The sequence below is a fragment of the Varanus komodoensis genome, unplaced genomic scaffold (genome assembly GCF_004798865.1).
Source record: "Varanus komodoensis strain SLA01 unplaced genomic scaffold, ASM479886v1 scaffold17, whole genome shotgun sequence".
NCBI lineage: Eukaryota > Metazoa > Chordata > Lepidosauria > Squamata > Varanidae > Varanus > Varanus komodoensis.
Genome location: NW_025335505.1, coordinates 22,456,174 through 22,462,173, shown reverse-complemented (window position 1 = coordinate 22,462,173; position 6,000 = coordinate 22,456,174).

The window sequence follows — 6,000 nt, the reverse complement described above, 5'->3', positions numbered from 1 at the left end:
TGAAAAAAAGATAGTTACATCTGAGAATTCCAGACTCTCTCCAAGGAGTCAGAGAGAGCACTTATCTCACCTAGCTGAATACAGTTTACCAGCCTTGTATAGAGGCCCACCACATGGTTGACCAGCTCTCGTTGTAGTCTGATCTAAGCACAAAACAAAAAGTTGCTCATGCACACCTCACTGATTAGCTACATTGGCTTGCTAAGTTGTGCTAACCTGTTCTAAGTAGATATTTCAGAAATCAAAATATTTTCCTTAATTCCAGAATAGGTTGCCTCATTTGGGAGTGACAGTCACTGCATACATGCTGATAAGCAAGCAATCTATGCTCTGGGGCAAGGGTTCCCAAGTTTTGGGGACCTTAGGGTACTTTTGAGGAATTTGAGCAATTGTGGCACCCTCACAAAATAGCTGTTGAGGGGGTGTGGCAAGCTTCCACAGGCCATGGCTTGTTACAAAAGATGGGTAAGTTGCCCACTAAACAAAGTAAAAGGCAGAACTTGGGTCAGAACCTCAAGTGCCAGACCACATTGATCCACATTGCACAACAAAAAAAATCCACAGAAACAAAACTGAATTGTCATGTATACATACATCTACCCCATCTGATCCAGAATCTCTAGTCAAATACATGTGTATATGTGCTCTATTTATCTCCCAAGGGTACCTGCTCCAGTACCTGCTTTTTAACTCAGTCTCTCTCTCCCTCTCCCTCTCCCTCTCCCTCTCCCTCTCCCTCTCCCTCTCCCTCTCTCTCTCTCTCTCTCTCTCTCTCACACACACACACACACACCTCTTTTACTTCTCTCAAGGGAAATAGTAATTATTGAATTATTAGGCTAGAACCACCCACCATGGCCTGTGGACCAATGTATGACCCAAAATTATTTGGAGAAATGAAAAGCAGCATTTCATTGAAGTTATCCAAGCTCATTGGATGAATATTGGGAGAAGGAGAGGATCTGTGGTTGCTGGGGAAAGTAGAGTGCCTCAAAGTGCCACATTGAGGAAGGCAAGTTTTCTTCTAGCTTGTAATGTAGTGCTTCTAGTGTCATTTTTCCACTAGTCATCATCACTGGACATATGGTTAGAGATGAATTACAATTTTATCATTCTGGATACTATAAAGGCTGCTCACAACAGTTCTCTGCACATGTACATCTAGAATGGTACAGAATGTCTACCTCAGTGTGAGCCCAGTATGTTCACAGGTGATCATGGTTTCACTTTCTCTTCCATGTGTGTAGGATGAACCAGGCAACACCCTTTACAGGGTTACAGGGATCAAGCTACAGAATTCTCAGTCCAGTGATAGTTCTCTGTACATCATGCATGGCAGAGTAACTGCTCTATAGCTTAGGTGAAATCCACTGCCATCATGAATATCTTGGCCGAATTCAGCAGCTGTCTACCTTTGTCAGTCAACATGAAGTACCGCAGCTGTTGCTTTAGCCATCATGACATTTTCAGTTGTTCTATGAGACAATGCCACAGTCACTTTAACAATACTATGGAAAGTTGAATAGTCTTCTTTTGAATCAATAATTTGAAAATGATAAAAATAAAAGATGTTGTCTCCCAAATGGGATCTCTCAAATGCTCTCATCCAGATGCTTCAGCTAAGCCATCCCTTTACTCCCAGTCCAAAAAGAATCTGACTGCAATCATATTCCAGAAACGGTGATTAATTTTATTACAAACATGTCCCATTGTTTTGAGAGAGAAAGCACATATGATTTCTGTTTGTGTTGCATCTTCCAGTTTGTTCTTGCCTAAGTGGATCAGTTTATCCAGTGCTAAGGCTCCCCCTCACTTCATCTCCATGTTTGTTGATAATGTGCCTCAGTGAACTGAACTTTCATATTTCAGTGCACCAAAGGCCCCTTAAAGAAGATAGTTGCAAGTGCAGAAAAGATACATTGCTTGCTCCCTAATGGCTTATTACCATCACATTTGCAATTCAGATCAGCTTTAAATTGACTGAAAATTTTGAACACATAGCAGGCAGTTTAAACTAATGATTGTCTGGAGGTTCATATCTGACATGAACTAAGGTTCTGTTCAAAACAAATAGGAAATAATTCCTCCCATAGAGTCAAAATGTCACAATTTAAAAGTGTACGCTCTTTCCAGATTGTGTCAGTTCTGTAAGAAAATCCCATACACATCAAATGTTTGATACTGGGATATCCTGGCTGATTCTCCCTTTTTTCTTGATTTTTTAAAAATGTATATTCACATCTCAATAGTCTGAGTGAAAATCCTTTTAAAAACCTTCTCAAATATCCTAATTGTAAAATAAAAGGCCCTTGGGGCAGTGGTAGGCCTGCGTTGCCTAGCAACCCTCAGCAGGTAGCAGAGATACAGCTGCAGCTGTCCCGATTCTTTCCTAAGAATCTCCTTATAGCTGTTTGTGTTAATCTTTAACCAGGCTTCTAAGTGCTGGATTTTTATCTTTGGTTGGTAGCTTTCAGGAGGAACCTGCTTAAATGTTGACCCTGTGGCATCTGCTAAAGAGTAATTGTGCAACGTTTAAAAAATTACAAACTTGGGATGCTTTAGAATTGGATGTACCAGCTAACCTTACTTATTCTGATGGGTTCATGAACATGCTTGCCTGTTAGGAAACAATTGTTCTGACAAACAGCTATGAAAACTGCTTTTGCTTCCATCTTCATAACAATGGCAAAACTGTCTTTTTATGAAAGTTTACACCAGTAATTGCTAAAAGAAGGCATCTAGAATTTGGTTTTATTTACAAGAATTCCAGTATTTTAGTTTATTTTATACTAGAAGCCACTAAAAGCCAGTAGATTTTTTTCCAGGGGATACATTTTACATATGACTGAGACAAGATTTACCATGACAATATACTTATCTAACTGCCTAATAACTGTGGATTGTTTAGTTTGCAGAAGCATCTCTGGAACAGTTGTTATTCTGGAGATTCCTCCATTTTAAGCACGGTGTCAACTCAGCATCCATCTTGCGCATTCTGTACTGCATAGTCATCTACAGGGTGTGCTGTTATAGAAGGAAAAACTTGGTTGACTTTTCGACATCTTGCCGGAGTGCCATAGAACAGCCATATTAGTCCTGGTTCTCATATAACTAAAAGCAAAAACAAAAAAAAAAAAAAACAAAAAAACAAAAAAAGGGCTGTTAAAGGATTTGGATTCTAAGCATAACCTACCATTATTCAAAAACTATATTGGCTAGTAATTTCTTTCTAAATTAAAAGGCTGGTCTTGAATTTTAAAGATGGCATTTATTCCTTTAATTCAAGGAATCCCTGACATCACAGGGGTAGTTAAATTGAGGCTCATGAGCTGCACATGGCTCTTTGAGTTGATTCTGTGGGTCACAGAGGGCTTGGAGCCCCCCCCTTCCCCCTCCCCATCCAGATCTCAGTGATGGCATGGGCATGATTGCAGCAAGCTCTCCTGAAGCTGCTATCCCATCCTATCCAGCTGAGAAGCACAAAAGCGCTCAGCTCCTGAGCCTTCTTCCAGGCTGACTGTCAGGGAGTTTGTTCCCTTACTGGTACTAACCTGTCAAGTGTGTCTGGAGAAGAAGCCTCTGAAGTCCTTGTCCTGCTGCAAGAAGCCCATCTGCAAGGAGTGCTTGAGTGCTACCTGAGCTCCCAGGTAAGCTATCCAAGATGCAATGCTTAAGCATCATCCGGCCCTGCATTATTCTCTTCATTGGCCCCTCATCTTCCTTGAGGCTGCTGTGTGTTCCCCAAGCCTGTGGAATGCCCTGTGCTCCCCATGGCCCTCCCAAGGCTCAGTGCTGTAGCTTGGTCCCCTGCAGTGCCATGGTAGTCACCGTGACTCTGTCTGGTTCTCTCCCTGTGTCCTTGGCTAAGTTCAGGGAGACATGACATCTGCTGTTTCCCCTTATCACTCTGAACATGTGCAGAGTTCCTTTCCCTGAGTCAGTGTGACTTCCTCTCTCAAACCCCTCTGTTATGTTTAGATTTCTAGCCTGAGCCTCAAACAGCAACACAGTCAGCACACAGGAGCCCTACAATAAACAAGTGAACCTCTTCTGTTACCATTACCATTAAAAAGCACTTCAATTAGTTTAAAAATGTCTGTGAAAGTATTGTGAAGGAGGGTGGCATCATCAAATTGTAGAAAGTGGAACTATGAAGGTGAAAACAAAACTTTTAAGCCAAAATGGAGAAAGCGTTTCTATTCGCCTTCTTTAAAGGTGACCCTTTATGTCTTATCTGCAGTATGTCACTCAGTCATTACAAAGCTAATAACTTGAAATTTCACTATGAAACAAATCACAGAACTTTTTTTAACTATTCACCTAAGTAATAATTGTGAAAAAACAAGTTAGCTGCATTAAAATCATCACTAAATAGCCGACAGACACAGTTGAATATGTTTAATAAGGAAGCCAAAACAACAACTGAAGCTGTTTTTGTTATACATGGAATATTGCTTGTGGTAAACACCCATTTTCTGACGGCAGCTTTATTAAGAAGAATGTAGCTGAAGTTGCAACAGTGCTGGATCATAAGAACACAACTTCATCATTTAATAGCACAAACACCATCGTCATGAAAAATGACTTAAAGAATTCCCTTGCATTCAGCTTAGCTCTTGGTGAATCTACAAACATACAAAACAACCCACAACTGGTTTGCTATGTTTCCTCTGATGCTACTGTAAAAGACGAGATGTTGGATTTAGTGCCACTAAAAGAAACAACTCGTGTTGACATTAAAAATGGGCTTGACAGTGCCTTAACAATTGCTGGTATTCCACTGGACAAACTTGTCAGTGTTGCAACAGATGGAGCTCCTGTAATGGTGAGGAAAAACACAGGATTAATTGCACTTATGAAAAATGGTCTCAGATTTCCAGAGTTTCTTCCTGTTTTTTGCATTATTCATTGTGAACACCTGGAAGCCAGATACTTCAAGTATGAAGGTGTTATGAAACCTGTTCTTGAAATTGTAAATTTTATGCACTCAAATGGGAAGACCCACTGACAGTTCAAAAACTTTATTGAAGAACTGGAGCTTGAGATGTACCCAGTGATGTCTCTTTCTACTGAATTGTGAGATGGCTGTCAACCAGCAATGTCTCAAGTAGGTTTGTGGATCTCTTGCAGCCTATTATTATTATTATTTTTTTTTTCTTGAAGAAAAGAAAAGTTTCTATCTGCAGCTGGAAAATGATGAATGGATGCAAGACCTAAGTTCTTTACTGATATAATGAATCATCTACAGACCCTCAATTTGGCACTCCAGGGGAAGGATAAGATTGTTTCTGACCTTACTCAAACAATTTTCAGTTTTCAGAATAAAATATGAGTTTTTCAAAAAGACATATTGTCAAGAAACTTCAGTTATTTTCCAAGTTTCAAAAGGAGAAAACAGTTTCTCTGATATTAAAATAGAAAACCACTAGCTGGAAGAATGCCAAGATAAATTGCAAGGACTGCTTGATAATTTCCTAGACAGGTTTGAAGACTTCCAGAAGCTGAAACCCTGCTTTGCCTTCTTGTAAATCCATTCATGGTTGATGTGATCAATGATGGCTGTTAAGTTCTCAAACCTCTGCTTACAGAATCATCTGCTGTGGAAATGGAACTAATAGAATTACAGGAGGACCTGGATCTAAAGATGATCCATAAATCCCAGTCCAAGATTGAGCTCTGGAAGCAAGTTCCAGAAATAAAATATCTTGAACTTTAAAAAAAATGTGCAACTCACCTAAATTTTTAGCACAACATACTGCTGTGAATTACTGTACTCTGTAATGAAGTTTGTGTGGTCGAAGCATTGTGTGATCCTTACAAATCAACAGAGCTAATTCGTAGAGCCTTGACAATGTATTAGCTGGATTTTCAAGTACTCACAGCCGAGATGGAGACTTACAAGACCTCTACTAGCAGTAACTAGCCTGAAAATTGTGGCAATGTTTGTCTGGTCATTCATAAATAAAAAAAAAATATTTGTTCAGGTCTTGTGGCTCTGAA